Source organism: Akebia trifoliata, chromosome 11 (genome assembly GCF_017979445.1).
Source record: "Akebia trifoliata isolate Shusen 1 chromosome 11, ASM1797944v1, whole genome shotgun sequence".
NCBI lineage: Eukaryota > Viridiplantae > Streptophyta > Magnoliopsida > Ranunculales > Lardizabalaceae > Akebia > Akebia trifoliata.
In genome coordinates, this window is record NC_141385.1 from 38,480,850 (window position 1) to 38,498,658 (window position 17,809).

Consider the following 17,809-nt stretch of genomic DNA (forward strand, 5'->3'; position numbering starts at 1 on the left):
AGACAACGATTCTGAACAAGCAATGTAGGCAAGCATATGTAATATTGGATGATGAGAATAATGAAATGATTCAATACAAAAATATATTTATGAAGAAAGGGGTTAATTTTAATGATTTAAAGTAAATATCACCAGTATGTAGAGTGTAAATTTGTATTAAACATGTCACTCCCCAAAATCCTAACACGAATCCCCATGAATAAGTATTAGAATCTTGATGTATGATTAACTAACTCATCCCATGATAATATATAATAATAACAAAATAGATATTCTTTAACAATTAGAATGGAACAAAATAATTACTAACAAGAGTAGATTAGAGTTCGTGAAAACTAACAATCAATTAATAATCCATAATTCTCAATTTGGTGATATCATAAACTAATGACCCTAAAATAGACATATAAAGATAGCTAATAAGTAATATTTAAATAAAATGACACACAGTGTTCTGACACAAGTATCTCAAAGTGAAACATAAAAAAGAAACAACTACTAAATTCCAAGACTACTAAAACTAATGGAAACAACTGCTCATCCACATACTCTATCTTACACAAGTATCTCAAACTGAAACATAAAAAAGAAACAACTACTAAATTCCAAGACTACTAAAACTAATGGAAACAACTGCTCATCCACATACTCTATCTTTGGTGCCTTCTTGTAAATTTCTTCATCAAAGACTAACTCCTCTAACATTGCATGATCTGAAAATGTGAATGGTAGGATAAGTAACAGGAGCTACTTAGTATGATATATATTGGTCTAACAACTAGTTACAGCATGAGCCGAATAAATATACTGAAATTTAAATCATGCAGGTTTTGATATAACATAATATTTGAATAAAAACTAAAGAAATTGTAAAATAAAATTTACATAATTATCAATCTATATGTTCTTTCAAATATATCATTATCAGTTTTAACATGTTTTCAAAGTGTAAACATTTATCCATCAATATACAAATAAAAAGATACATAATACAAGCATGGTGGTGTAATCAATAAGAGGGTTGAGAAACATGTCGATGTAACAACCTTGACATAACTAATCAATCCAAACTCCTCGCGATGTGGAATCACATTGTTTGTATCTAATTTTTTTGTCAGTTGCTACTACCACAATTGAGTGACTATTTATCCGACTCAAAATTGGTTGTTAATCAAGGTTCAAATACTTGAATCAATTATGTTGGTCATTAGCTTGACTACTACTGACTCTTAGTGATTACTAACTAAGCCAGAAGCGAACTCCTTGCGTCTAAATCTATCAAGAGGTAATACATATGAACCTCAACTATCACTACTCTATATAAAGACCGTCTTTACACATACAATTTTCCCAAAAAAGATGGGAAATTCTTAGATCTCACAAGCTACCAAACTCTCTAAGGTATCCTATACTACCAAAGATAATAGGATATCAAGTGACCCATCCTTTTCGAAAATATAGCAACGAATCACTCTTTCTAAGTTTCCTACGATTATTTTTGGATAAACAAAAGTAATTTTATTTGAATACTTATATATATATTCTATCAAAAATACAAACAAAGATATGCTAGTGTCATCTAGTTACATTCATCTGTCAAGTCATTCGTCCATCAATTATATCTCGCATGGTCATGAGAACGTGAGATATCCATCCATCCATCTATCTATTATGCATAATATGTCATAAGTTCTTTTTATCCCTCCATCAATCCATATATATATATATTTTATCTAAGTAACTATCAAGATATATAGTTTAAAAACATATGTGATTTCAATAGTATCAATCAAGAGTATCAACTAATCCCATGTGATGCACTTGGTTGAGTAGAAAAGATTTGGAAATAACGATAAAATCATAAATAGTAAAAGATGTAGAAAGCTTAGAAAATATGGTTAAGTGTTCGAAAAAGTGATTTTTCAAAATCCTCAAAACATAAAACGGGTTTTTGGAATTGAAAACTTTAACCATTATATTTGACATCATATAAATTTTGTAATTGGAGTTACGTGGGCTTTGAAATCTTTTGAAGGTTTGAGTTCATTTACTCGAATTTTGGAGTCGTTACTATTCAATTAAGGTGTGAATGGACATTATAAAAATATTTTGAAGTTCGGAGTTAGGTTGAGGGACAAAAAAGGTGTTAGGCACCTTGTTCCTCCCATCTTAAGATGGTTACTATGGATTAATCATAAATGAAGTATTTAAAATTATTTTTTTGAAGTTTTGAAGATATAGGGAGTTGTAGAGAGAATTAGGAAAAGTAAGCTATAATCTAATTTTAGAAAATGGACAAATTAAAATGATGGGCAAGCCCCTACTAGAAATAAGTGTTTCATGGATTTTTTTGTGAGCTTGGGACTTTGATGAAAATTCACTTGTATTTCCTTATTTTTGGTCTCAAAACTTCAAAACAAGTTTATGTGCTCCTTAAAGAGATTTTATTTATTGATTTGATCTTTTGATGAGATCTATGACTTGAACCACACCATGTAGGAATCAAAATTACATTCATGAGATTTTATCCATTTTTAGATTGTTTTTGCTATAAAGGTTAGATGTAAGTCTACAAAGACTTATACCCTTACTTGTAGTCATTTTAGTGAGTGTATGCATGGGGTAGACTTAACAAGAGAAAATTACCTCCTATAAGATATTACTATTTAATTCTATTGCCACCAAGGAATAAAAGAATATAAACATCTAGTCTAAGAAATTTAAAAAAAAAAAAAAAAAAGAGGGGGGGAGGAGAGATTAGATGGGGAAATGGAAGATTTGACCCCACTTGGGTATTATTTTTCCTTTTTTTTTTTTTTTTTTTTTTCTTTTTGAGTTTTTCTTATAGGGATTTTAAGATAATGAAAGATTAAAGAGACAAGGGAGGGATTTAGGCAAAATTCTGAATCACCAAATAAGCTTCTCCATTTATCTTAGAAGGGTCTCCTATTTATAAGATTTTGGGAGGCCATTGGGGAAAGATTGGTCTTACTTTTTCAAGTTCCCAATAATTTCACTAAAAATTTCATGAAATATCCAAATTACCTTTCTTCTCCTTGGCCTTGATGGTCTTTCATTCACTCAAGGATCACCAATTAAAATGATCAAAGGATGTAAAATGCAAAAAATTCTAAAGAATACTTTGAGGAAGTTAAAGTGGTCATAAACCTTAGGCTTTGAACCAATTTTGAGAAATCCAAACCAAATGGTATGTAAATATGTGGTTGATTTTTGGCTTCTTTGAACACTTCCTTTGAGAGAGTCTCTAACAAACTAGAGATTAGAGGGTTATTAGGCACAAGTTCTAGAGGACTTTCTAGGGCAAACAAAATGGTCATAAGCTTTGGAAGATTGTTAATTTACATTGAATGCCATGAAATTTTTTGGACTTCGAAGAATATTATAACGATAGAAAGGAAAATCTTCTCTAATGAGTTTCAATAAATTAGAATTAGAAGAGGTAATTCACCTTAAGTGGAGACCAAGAAGGGTTTTGGGTCAAGATTATGAGAATGAGTTTACCAAAAGGCCCTAGGTAAAAGAATTCATGAGGGTTTAGTATGAGCAAAAGTGAAATTTATAGGAGATTAGAAGAGGTAAAATATTAAATTAGAGGGTGAATGCTGTCATTTCCCATGAAGAATCTCGTGCATACATAGGCTCTCTAGTTGCCTAATAAAATTGGATGTATGCTATGTATGGTTAGAAGGAATTATCTTTAGTTGTTCTTAAGGTAATGCTAGAGAAAATTAAACCTGCACATATCAATTGGAACAACTAATGTAAAAAAATTGGCTTGGCCATATGCACCAAACGGTTAGGCAAAACTATGATTTGCCTTTGGTCCATATGGACAAGCAAAAATCAATTTTTTAATGATCATCTTTGATTGGTTTAAGTAGGTCCCACTGATTGTTTGAATTTTTTTTTTATTTGACCCTTAATACTTGGTTCAAACGAGCACTTGAACTTGTTTGATCAAATTAGGGTGTCAACAATATCTTAATTCAAAATAACGTAAAAGATAACATAATTTGAAAATTTGACAAAAATGTCGTAATTTCCATTTTATTCTTTCAATCAAAAATTAAATTTTGATTCGTTGATATTTGGATTTAAAAATTATTTTCATTATTTCCAAATGGGGGGTAATCCTTAATTTTATTAAAAAACCTAAAGTAAATTAAACATGACATTTACTTAAATGTTTTTAATAAAAATAATGTATGATCAAATTGTATAAGTTGTAAGAAAATTTTAATATTGAAAATTTCAGTGTTGGGAAGATTCAATGGCAAGTTTCAATACCACCAAAAAAATCCTTTCGACAAAAGTCGGTGCCATCGAATGCATTTTTCGGTGGTAGAAACATTTTCTATCTGTAGCAAGTTCGATGTCACCGATAGATGCAAACTAGAATCGATTTATTCAAAAAATCATCTGAATTTTGTCCCAATTTTAACTAATTACATTTACTAACTTTTTAAACCATTTTTGATTTATTATGAAGTGTTCAATTCATAGTATACATCATAAGATTTACTGATAGAAATTAAGATTTATAATTCAAAAACATTAAAGCATGCATGAGTTTTAAGAAAATCATCATAAATTGAAAAATATAATCAATATCAAGGATTAAAGACAATCTTCTACAAAAAATTGTATAATTATAAGGTAAAAGGGAAAGCATCGTACCTAATTGTGTCTTCTACGAAATATAGATTCCAATTTCGGCTAGAATTGATAATCGTCTTCTGCTCTCTAAATTTTCCTCTAGCAAAACAAGATTTCATTGGATCAACTTAAAGCTCTTGAGAAGGTGAGACCTTTACTATTCTTCGTCGACTCATGAATCTTGCTTTATGACTATAGATCTAGGTTGAAGCTTGAAGGTTTCATTGTATAACTTTATCGAAAGATTTCCTTCTTTGGTTCCTATCAAAGCTTACGGCGAGCTTGTCTATTTCTTCTTCTACGTCAAAGCCAAATAAAATCTTTGTATAGATGAAAACTTAAATAGAAAGTGGAAGAAAGCTAGGATTTATCTTTAGAAGAGAAAAAGAATGCAAGAGATATAAAATTTTGGAATTTCACTTAAGTTTAGTATATTTATAGAGTACTAGGGGTAAAAATGTTAGTTTTTGTATTTATTTTATTTTGATGATAATTCAGCACTAGGTACTCAAAATTTCGTAAACTTATACTCTGTTTTTCATAATTTTTTGCAATGAATCTAATGGCGTGATCAAATTTTAAAAATTTTAATTCCAAGAATAATTTTTCCTTTTGAGTGTAAACTTGAAATGAAATTCAATGATTTGACAATTTTTTCGTTCAACTTCTAATTAAGGTGTACTTACAGGTTAAAATATGTTTTGTTGCTTTTAAATATATTAGCGATGTCAGATTGTCTCAAAAGTTTGTAAATCAAGATCAATATTTTTAAATTATAATATAAACTTGAGATTTACAAAACCATAACTTCAAATTATTCTCGAGATACGAGTTGAAAATTTCAAGTCATTACAAAACACCCATGAAGAGTAATGTCCAATAAATATTGATGTTATGAAAATACCTTGAAGTGTCAGTTTTTATTATCTCAAATTTTGTTGTGTGAAAGGGAAATTAAAATAAATCAAACAAACACACAAAGAACACTAGGATTTACATGATTCGACTAATTGTCTTTACCCACGAAAAAGAGGTAGATCAATCCACTATCAATGATAAATATTATAAATTCTCAAACCTTTAAAACTCTCTCAACTAGCAGAAAACTCATAGAGCAATTGATGAAGACCCTGATCATAAAATAAAGGGTAAGTTACCATTTTGTGCGTTGAATATCACGAAATTTCAATTTCGACTCACTGTCATTTTAATTCTCAAAAAGTGAAAAACAAGATAAAAAATTTTAAAGTGACAATTTAGAGACATAAGGTATCGATATCCGTCTTGGGAATTTCACCAAAGTTGTGCATATTTTTAGAATTTTCTCAAGAATAAAAGTTAGTGATGAAGACGTCTCTATGAAAAAATTGATTGGAGGAGCATGGTTCCTTTTAACTTACCTAGGTAATATAGAATTTTCCAATCTAAAACTTGACTTGAACCCAATCCATTAAGAGCACTATTAGAGCTTTGATTTCATAATTTATTTATTAAAAAAAAAAAAAAAAATCCTTTACCCATAAAGAAAGAAACGGTGACACATAAAACTTGAATCGTTAATCTAACTACCCCACATGGCATATTCAAAATACTCTCCCGACGTGGTATGCACTAAGAGCAAAAATCTTTTTTCCTAGGCATAAATAACTGCACGCATTCATGGGAATGTGCAGATAATTACTCGTGAAACATTTGAGTAATGATAACCTAACACCCCCACGTGGTATACTCAAAATCCTCCTATGATGTGGGATATATTTTCTTTCATCGGGATACATAATTGGACAGATTTTATAATGATGTGCAGTGGTGTATCCCGAGGCATAAAGTCTATGATTCTATGACTGCCACGTCAATAGAGTATTTTTAATGGGAGAGTCAGATTATCACGGCTCAAAATATTAATCTGAAAGGTCAGGTTGCTCTCACATCTAGAGAGTGGTAGCTGAGATAAAGAGCGAGAGAGAGACACGGAGGCGTGGCTCGACGCCTTGACACGTCATTTAACAAACTTTCATCTTTGTCGGTTTTCCCGTTATTAAAGATAAGAGTAATGCTGGGGTGACACGTGAGAAGAACATTCGTGGCTGTCTTGATTTCATAATTAAATAGTATCACTGAATCACAAGCCGACACGCTTACGCGCTTAGCTAGCTTTCTCATTCGATCTCAGCCGTTGAATGTATTTACGACGAACGTTAAAGTGCAATAAATACATTTTAAAAATTGAAATCTGAGGTAAAAAATAATTTTTCCAAAATCATTTTCGAAACAAAATCATTTTCAAAGTGTATTTATTGCACATTAACAAAATCCTTTATTATTTATGGGTTTTGATAATGGTATATCATGTGCCCTTGGGACACATTGATAAATGCCCATGGTTTTTTATGCGTGGATGACGTCTTAACGGTGTAGAATTGCATATCTTTTTTTTGTGTATCTCAAAGAAAAAGATTTATAGTTCTATGTCCTTACCACGTCAGTCGTGTACAAGAAACTATGTGCATTCATCACGACTTATTAATAAAATCCATTGTTTATTGGGTATTTTAGAAACACCCTCTTGTAAAATTTGTGATATTAGCTTTATCGGCTTACTAGGTGGTAAGGACATAGAATTTCGACGGGCCCTTCATGTAAAATGTTTAACATTTCTCAAAAAAAAAAAATTAGAATAGGCCCAAAGCCCAAACCTCGCAAAATTTCACTTACCTTCCAATAAATAATGTAGGGCCCCCTCTTGCATGGCCTATGTGCTAGGGATCTACCTTTCCTTTAAACCATCATCATCTCATCACTCAACTTAAATTCATATTCAACCCACCACTTAAGCCTATGCATACTCAACCCACCATCTAAACCCATTAGACTTAAAACCTAACTCTATGTATACTCATCCCACAACCTAAACCCATTAAACTTAAAGTCCAACTCAAAACCTTTATCCTAAGCCTCAACCAAAATCCAACAATTACTACCAATCCCTACAATCAAGATCATCATAAAGGGGCAGATGTCATCACTTCAATCCACCTTCCTAATTCATCTACTAATCCCATCACCTTTCTTTAAAAAACTAATCTACCCACATTTCACCCATAGTTATGTCATAACCTATATTCTCTTTAAATCCCTCATGACAAGCTAGCCCTACACCCTTTCTCCCTAATCAACTCTCTTAACACATACCCCCAACACCTTTGGACATATGTCACCATATCCTCCACCCTCCAAAAAAATCAACAACTATTATCTTACACACTCCATTCTTCTAACCAAAATCCACTTTACTCAACTCACCTAACACTCAACCCAAATGAGTTAAATGATTCAACTCATTTGAGTAACAAGTAACTCATTTACATCCCTTCTAGAAATGCTCTTATACCATTCTCAATTTACATACACCGCCTTTCACAAACCTTACACCATTCTACCTCTTTTTACCTTTTTATCCCATTTTACCCCCAAAAACTACCCTTAAAATCTTATAAAACTTTCCATTCTCAACACAATAGCCAAGTCTTGAAAATCTCTCTCAAGCTTCATTCTTAACTCTCAACTCTTTCACCACCTCTACTATACAAGCGCATCAAAACTAATACCAAGAAGTCCATTTTTGAAAAATCAAGAAGAAGATCCAAAGGAGATCAAGTCAAGAAAGATAGAGTAAGGACTATAAAAAAAAAATAATCCCCTTTAACTCCCTTCTTTTTCTCTTTTATTTTTATTTTTTTAGCTTCAGGATGAGATGAAAACCCCCCATCTACCTCCGATAGATTGGGTTTGGGCTCGATTGAAAAGGTAAATATTAAAAATCTTTTAAAAACAAAATGTTTCTAAAATCCCTACACTAATGCACACACCATATGGAAATGGGACTTTGACTACAAAAATCAACATTTTTTAAACTAGTTTAAATGTTTGAATCATAAAAGGGTCCCTTCCTCAATAAGGAAGCTATTTTTAGTTTAAACCAAAATCAAAATTCCTTGCACTCAAGGGCACAAATCGATTTCTCAACTTTTCTTATCTTCATTTTCAAGTTGATTTAATTTGAGATTATCACCAATGGTGGAGAGAGCAGGGTGCCTAAAACCTTTCCTATTCCCTAATATGAACCCCCTTACCTAGATTTAGGGTAGACCAATGGATTTTATTCGTACAAGAGTCACTAACAAAAAAAAATGATTTTTTGAAAAGTACTTCCCGACTGACCATTCACACCATTTTCTAAAAAGAATGATGACGACTCCAAACCTAAGTAGGAGAGATCTCCGGACTAAAAAATCTCATGTCTACACTAGACTTGTTAGCAAAACTCATTATTCATTGGGCATTTTATAAACACCCCCTATAAAATTGGTCATATTAGGTTTATCCCCTTACAAAATGCAAGACTAGGCTTAACCCCCCTTGACCGTAGGTCAATAGTGCTTCTCTGATGATTTAACAGTGAAATTTTGATCTTTTCCAAATTTTGATTTAGTAATTTAAATATTTAAAGAATTAAAAAAAAATTAGCATTCTCAACAAAACAAAACATTGACTTAGATCAAGGAGGGTGTTTCTACACCAGAAGATGGCATGTGCAAATACACATATATTTGAAGGGCTTATTTATAATTTAAAATATTAAATAAAGAGTTGTTTTGAAGATTACATGGTCAAAAAGATATTTTTATAATTTTAAAAACTAACTCAGGTCAATTTTAGGGATGTATGATTACAATTTTCTTGGATTTTTTATTTTATTTTACCATAATGCCTTGATTATATTAAATTTAAATATTAATATGGGGGCATTTTTGACATCCAAAATTTGGTGCCAAGCCAGTTCTACTCCACCTTCTCTTATTATAATAGTCAAGATGGAGGAAATTTTAGAAGTTTGTCATTTATAGCTGCCTTAAATTAACAAATTTAACAAGTGTCTCTAAATATTTTTACTTGGATTGGATAAAATAAAAATAAAATTTGGACTGATTTAAATTTGAAGATACAATATATTTGCTTGAATTTTTTTTTATATTAGATCTCTGTCTCTTATGAATGTATCTTTGGAGATATATACGTTATCAAGATCATTGGATTTCGTGTTTGCAGGGTGGTTGTTATTTGATTCTTCGTAAATCATTTTTCATGAGTCTGTGACCCTTTTCTATAAGGTTGGGATCTGTACACTTGTGAAAGAGACCTAATAAAGAAAAAAGTGATAAATTATGAGTGTTGTTAACGTGTGCTTTCTTTCTACGGTCGTTTTGGTGCTAAAAATCACATCCCAAGGTATATTTAATGCACTTTAACGTGTGCCTTACAAAATTCATAAATCATATAGGATGATGACACACATTAAAGTGCATTAAATACACTTTGGAATCTAATTTTTATATCGAAACTGCCCTAAAAAAAATTGTGCCCGACCAAAAATACCCTTAGGTGCTTGTTCTCATGGTGTATTTAATGCACTTCAATGTGTGTCTTAAGAGCACATGTTAACAAGACCCTATTATATATGAATGATAAGCATGAGTCATTTTACAGAAGTTCGTTGATATTGGCTTTTTTCTACATATGTTAGAGAAGTAATCGAATCCACTTTCTATTATATCTCTATAGTTTTCTTTTTCTCAAAGACATTTTTTAACTCCCTATAAATATTAGTCTGTCTTGAGTACAAATAGTTTACTTGAATTTTGTTGTTGTTGTTGTTGTTGTTATTTGCTCACTATCAATAAATGAATGTTTACTCTCTTATGATTTTTTTAGGGTTTATAAATAAGAATATTGATGGTTGTATAAGTTTAATTAAAATGTACTTCGCAAGGTAATAGGTTTCAGATGTGCATGATAAGGATTCAAGACCTTTCTCTTCAAGGTGAACAAGTTGGCCTTGCTCAAAGTATATAACTCCTCACTTTGAACATGATGTAATGGTAGCTCATGTTATTTTAACTTGATTTGGAAGTGGTGAATGTGGATGCTATTATGCTTTCTTTTAAAGGATGGTTACTTCCAAGCCCACTCTTAGGTTGTCAAATGATTATCACTACTTTTGAAACTAATTGCATTAAGGGTCGGAGGCATGATTGTGTCAACGAGGGGTTAATTAATAATTCTTTTAGGGATAATAGCAACGGATATTTTTTTTCTTTTCTATTATCAGTCGTAGTAGCATAAAATCCTTATATTTTTAAAAATAAATTCTTATTAACTGGGGTAAGTACCCTCATTGCCTCACATTGTAAATCCACCCCTGATTGCATTGAGACCTTAGCATACGATGTGAAAAATTTACTTCTCAACTTTGGATTTTTTCACCCAAAGTTTATCTATATATATATAATTCTCTTGAAAAAATAATTTCCTATCTTACAAAGAAAATATTCAGCTGACAAAGAAAATCCTAACTTTATTATCTCAGGATTACCCTAGTCCAATACCTAAAAAGCAACTATCTTTCGATAATTACATTGGTGTAATCAAGTATTGTCAAATATTTTCTCATGAAATTGATTTTTAAAGAAAATACATTCTCTACAATCATAAACCCTAATCCAAAAATGTTTGCGCGAGTCTGAAAATTTGGCAAAAAATTAGGTAGAATAGGTATTAGTGGATCACATACTAATTTTCCTCTATTGCATGTATATTTTTCAACTTTTCAATCCTTGTTGGTGGTGGTGGTGGTGGTGGAGCAAGCATATAAAAAGTAATAGGAGTGGGAGATGAATGGGGATCTCACTCTACTCATTAACTTCTTTAGTCTTTCGTTTTTCTTATTTTCTGTGACTATGGATATGAAACCTATCAATTTCAATGGGCAATGTAATGTTCTATCATCTTCTTTAACTTTTCTATGTAATTTGACTTTTCATTTTTTAATACTAAACTCATTATTCTCTATCAATTCATACTTTTTATTTGTTTATTTTGATTTTATTATGTCAACTTGTGCGAGTGAGAGCAACTCTTATCTAAACAAAGTCTTCGAGGGCGAAATTTATACGTCAACTCATAAAAGGTGGGTCCAACAATAATGAAGTGTCCGAGCCACGATGTCACTTAGTTACTAACCCTTATCTCCTAAAGCCAACCTCTTTCATACTCACTGCCCACCATGATTCATGACACTTTACTCATACCTCACGCATTTCCACCCTTCTCCTACCCTGACCCACCATTGCTATTGATCATCATTGATTGGTTAATCTTATGTCGACATACCACATCAGCAAATTTGGCTTTATTAAATGACATGTCGACAAACACTTTGAAAGGTCTAGAATTTCTTAGGTGAGGTTAGTGATCTATCATACCATACTATTCATTCTTCATGAAATTTAACTTTTATTTTATCCTCTTATTTTATGTTATTTTTTATTTAAAAAATAAGTATATTTTAAAATAATAATTAAAATGCCCTCTGAACTTTCATTTTACCCTCTTATTTTATGTTATTTTTTTATTAAAAATATATATTTTAAAATAATAATTAAAATCCCCCCCCTCCCACTAAGCATTCATTGACCTCATTTTTTTAATAGACATACTTTTATTTTACCCTCTTATTTTATGTTATTTTTTATTTAAAAAATAACTATATTTTAAAATAATAATTAAAATGCCCTCTAAACTTTTATTTTACTCTCTTATTTTATTTTATTTTTTATTTAAAAAAAGTATATTTTAAAATGGTAATTAAAATCCCCCCCCCCCCCTCATTGAACTCCTTTTCTTAATAGACATACTTTTATTTATAAAAAAGAATAGCATTTCAAAATAGGTAAAATAATTTTTATAAAAAGAATTTAACGGTTAAGTTGAGGACAATTTGATGGAAGGGGGTTAAGTGAATCCTTTGGATAATTATAAGAGAGATAAGTGCAATGATCAAAATATTAGAACGTCAAAATGAAATTAAGCCAACCTAGAAGGGGGGGGGGGTGTCAAAGTATAATTTACTCTTAACTTTATTAATTCATCTCTTATTTATATATTTGTAAATATATATTTCTTAAGGAATCTAATACAAATTAAATGTCAATTTTGTTAATCCGATGAACCCTCTTTTTCATCTAAGTTGGGACCGACAATGCAAGCCTAACGCTCGTAGAGACGGACATTGATTTTATGTTTAATTAGGTATTTAATTTAGATTAAGAGAGAAACCATATGCTAATGTACTTGTTGGTCTAGTTATGGATGTCTACTCAGCTTCTTCCTTGGACATTGGTGGGGGTGGATTTAATGATAACAAAAAAGATAAAGATAATGATAAAATGGGCACACCATTATTGACAAGTTGCATTTAGGGGCGGCTAATAGTTAACAATGACATTCTCCTGTTTTTTGTGGGATCACACATTCCATAATTTTGAAAAAGTAGAAAATAATGTATTTAGATATACTCCTCCACATTTTGATCAATGTTAGAGGCATCCTCGTGTTTCAAATGGATGATATGTCCCCCTTGACCTGTGTCCTCTCCAGGAGACTAATAAAAATAACCTAAAATGCACCTCATCTTCATTCTCTAGTCAATGTTGGAGGTATCCTTGCGTTTCCATAAAAATTAACAGGGGGAAATCTTTTAAGGCTAAATGTTGAAGATGAGTGTATTTAGATAATTTTCTATTAGTCTCTCATAGAAGATGTAGGTGAAGCGACATGTCATCATTTTAAAAATACAAGGGTGACATCTTAAATGTCACATCCCCAAAAAAAATTATAAAAGAAAAATTGGATGGGTCTCGTTGAAAGTTAACTTGTTTGGGATTGTATGGGATGATGTGTAAAACCCCAAATTTTTGATTCGTATCTCGAGAAAAAATAAATAGTAAAATTTTAAGAAAATCTTAAAAGTGGGACTCAAGATAAAACTGTAGGACTTCGTTCTAATCATTTTTAATGAAATCTGACCCCACCATTAGATTCAAAACGATCGAAAAAACATACTTTAACCTATAAGCACGCTAAAATGTAAGTCCAAACCTAAAAATTGTTAAATCCTCGATAATCAAGTCAGATTAAGTTAAAATAGTGACTTTTTGTTAGAGCAAGAATTATTAATATTTGATTATACCATTGTATTCGTAACAAAAAATGATTGAACATGAAATATTTATTTGTCATTTTTGGAACACAAAAAGTTGAATTATCATAAAAAATGAAAATGACGTCAATTTTAGGGGTCACCTCAGGCTAAAAATGTAAACTTTTGTTAGAGATAGAATTTGTAGAAATTGATTACACCATTAGATCCAGAATGAAAAATTGGGTTAAATAGAATATTCATTCGTCACTTTTGGAGTCTAGACGGTCAAGTTATCGTTAATCAAAACAATAAGCAAAATACCGATTTCATCCCAAAATATATATAAATAAATTTTTTTAATTTTTTTTCACTTTCACCTTCGTTTTAAACGAACCAAAATCAACCAACTTTAAAAAAAAATTTATTTTTTCTTCAAATTTCAAATTTAGATCTCTTACAAAAGGCTCGTCATTGACTTCTGACATAGAAGGAAAAAATGTCCGCAGTTGAAAGCGTCCTCGATCCGTGGGGTGCGCGGATCCGCTTTTGACCCTTGAGGTTTGGGAGTCGCCACCTAGTTATTACGGTTTAGGAACCGAACATTGACTCTAAAAGGCAAAAGAAACTAATCTACGAAAAATAAGAAACTAAGTTTGGGGATCACGTTACGGAGTTGGAAGGTATTAGGCACCAACCCCGCACGGCAAACACCGGTCTTTACTAATTCCCAAGTAGAACTACATTGCTAAAAAGACCTAATCAATAAAAAAAATAAAAATACTTACCTTTTTCGAATGCAACGATTTTCTTTTCCCTCAGATCTGATAGAACAACTTCTTGTACAATACTCTTCACGTTGTTCTGTCACCGGATCTGATTTCTGATTTCCAAGTAGAAGTATCTCTTTCTTAGATCTGAATTCTTCGAATTTATTTGTGGGTTTTGAGGTATTTTTGAAGGGTTTCTAGGTATTTTTCAAGTTAAACTCGAAGTATGGGTGTTAGGTAAGGAGTTGGGACTTCAAAATTGAGGTTTATGGGAGGTTAGGGAGGCTTTTTGACTTACTTCTCTTAAGATTTTTGATTTAATACGAAAATAGGGTGTGAGCACCTCTATTTATAGATTTTTTTAGGGATTGATTGTGATAGAGTTGTGTTTTAGTTAGAGTTGTGTTTTAGTTAGAATTGTTTTTAGGTAGAATTGTGTTTTAATTAGAATTGTTTTAGGTAGAATTGTTTTTTAGTTACAACTCTATTAGATAAAGTTATTTTTTTAGTTAGAATTCTATTATGATTTTGAATTTTGATCTTATTTGATTGACTTTTAATATTTTGACTTTAGTCTTAATTGATTGACTTTTAATATCTTGACTTCAGTCTTGCTTAATTGACTTTAATTTTGACTTTAGTCTTACTTGATTTACTTTAATACCTTGACCTTAGTTTTGCTTGATTGATTTTAATTTTTTTGGAGAATCTCCCTCTATTATGTCTTTAATTCTTTGAAAGCCCGATTGATCGACTTTTTTAATTCAAAATTTTAAATTAATTTCATTAATGTTTCACTTTAATTATTTAATGTTTTATTTATTAATTTCGAAAATTTTAATTATGAAAATTGTGAAATTACCGTTTTGCCCTCGGAGATGACTTTTCACATTTTAAGTCGATTTTTAATGTTCTAGGATGTTTTAGAATCGATTTTTCGTAAGAAATTCAATGAAAATATTAGTTTGTGTCATTTGTGAAATTTTTTGTGTGAAATGGTTGTGAACTTTATGAGGGGCATTTTCGTAATTTTGTCGAATTTTGTGAAAATTGGCTAAATGATTTATTTGATTTCGATTTTTTGTTTTATGTGTTTGAATGGGTTTTTTTAAGCGTAATGTCGGCTCTAGGGTTGTTTTGATGTTAAGAGTATTTTGATAATTTGATAGTTTTTTAGTGATTTTTATCGTGAAGCTTCTTTTTATCTGAAAAATGATGATTTTTATGTTTCTAGAGTCATATTTTCCTAGCGTAGCGTGGTTTCTAAGGTTTTGTCAGTTCGAGATACCTCATTCGGATTTCTAAAATATTTTTGGTAACAAAATAAAGCACTGGAAATAACATCCATCATTGGGAATCATTGCGATCGGGTTGACGAGTTGATTAATCAAGCGAATGCAAAACTGGGGTGTCTACAGCAATCTCGACATCTACAAAACCCACCCAAATTCCTTTCGTTTTCTTTTCTTTTTCGTCTCGTGTCGTCAAAAAACAACTGTATATATAGACGGGGGTTTCGTAACTTCGACCTTGGATTTCATCCGTTTCGAGGTCAAACCGTCCTCCGTTGTAGAAGGGAGAAAGGACGACAACATCAAGATCTTCAAAATCACCTAGTCGATTTTAAAAATTAACTGGTCGATTTTAAAAATTAACTGTCTCGAAGTACGAGTTACCTCGATTTCTGCGCTGATCGCTTCGATTGCCTTGCACGTGCTTCAATTCCGTCGCCCAAAGATAGTAAAGAACTCTCAATTTCTATTAGTGAAAATTTCATTTATAATTTTATTAAAAATTTGTGGTGTTTCAAAAATATAGAATTCAATTGATTATTTCAAATTCACGCCAGAACTTGCATGTTTGATATGTTTAACTGTATTTTATAACAAAATATACGTGGGTAGGATATCTTACTGGGTTATTTTCATCAGTTGGGTCCTATGCACTCCTCGGACCCTATTTTTATCTAAGTTTTGTACTTTTTTAATGCTATTGATAAAAATAAGTTTTATAATTGAAAAAAACGATTTAATATTCAATGAACTCATATTGAGTTGATGAATTTCAAAAAGTGGATATTTTGTATAAGAGATTGAAAATTGTAAAATTTGAAAAAAGGAAAAAATGATATGAAAATGGTAAAATGTCAGAATTATATAAGAGGGGTGATGTCTGCATTTTACATTATTGTGTTGTATGTAGGTTGGTGAACGGGTATCCAAGGATAATATTACTGGTTGCATGTTTATTTACTTTCTGGTAGCACGAGGTGCTGTTTACATTTCCGTTCTATTATTTATTTTAGGCTGGTTGGCCACATTTGCATGGTAGGAAACTGGATATCCATTCTTAACCTTGTATTGTTAATTTTTCTTTTATTTTCAAATGAAAATAATATATATATATATATATATATATATATATATGTAACTATTTTGTGAGCTATTAAAGAGTCTGTGAATGCCTAAAGGGATAGTACGTCATATCATCCGGATTTGTATACTATCTTGGGATGTACGGTTAGAACCACTAAGCTCATACGTGGTATGGTTCGCGTATGAAGATGGTGTCACGACTAGAATCCGGGTTATTTCTCTCTATCTTTACTAGTGAACATATAATGTAAAGGTGATCGTATACGAATAGTTTGTATATTTGAAAATCACATGCACGATTGATAGGCATAGACGAAGATGATTAGTCAGTGATCACTAACAATCTATAGTAATCGAACGTTCTAACACATTGAAAAGAGACCCATTGCTTACGGTCACGTCAAACGGTTATTCTGAGCTGAATAAATGGTCAACCAAGCGTGGTAAGTGCAGCGATTGACCACAAAATCATGAACTAAAAGATAGAGAAAAATTGTAACATTATGTCCTGATTGGGAGCGATCCAATCGTGAATCCCAACTCTCTAATTCCGATACTCTACCACAGTGTATTATGTATATGTTGTTTTACTTTGGTATATAAAATGAAATGCACGTTTAATGTTTCTATTTAGTTAATTAGATTTGTATATAAGAAAAATACTACAGTGAGTACTGTTGATTGATGTAATGTCAGTTTTAAAATATTTAGTTACTCATCCCTGGCTATATGTACCAGTTAATCGTAGTTTATTCTGTAAAAACTTTGCATATGTTAAAATGATTTAGTATGCTTATTCGTTCATGCTAGAAGAGGTTATTGGCATAAATTGTTTGTTTCTTTACTAGATAACCATTGTTACTCACCCGATCCTTCCTATTTTTTTTAGCTTCAGAGCCTGCAATTGGTGAGACAAGTATAGAACCAGCGAGTAGGGACCATTTAATGGG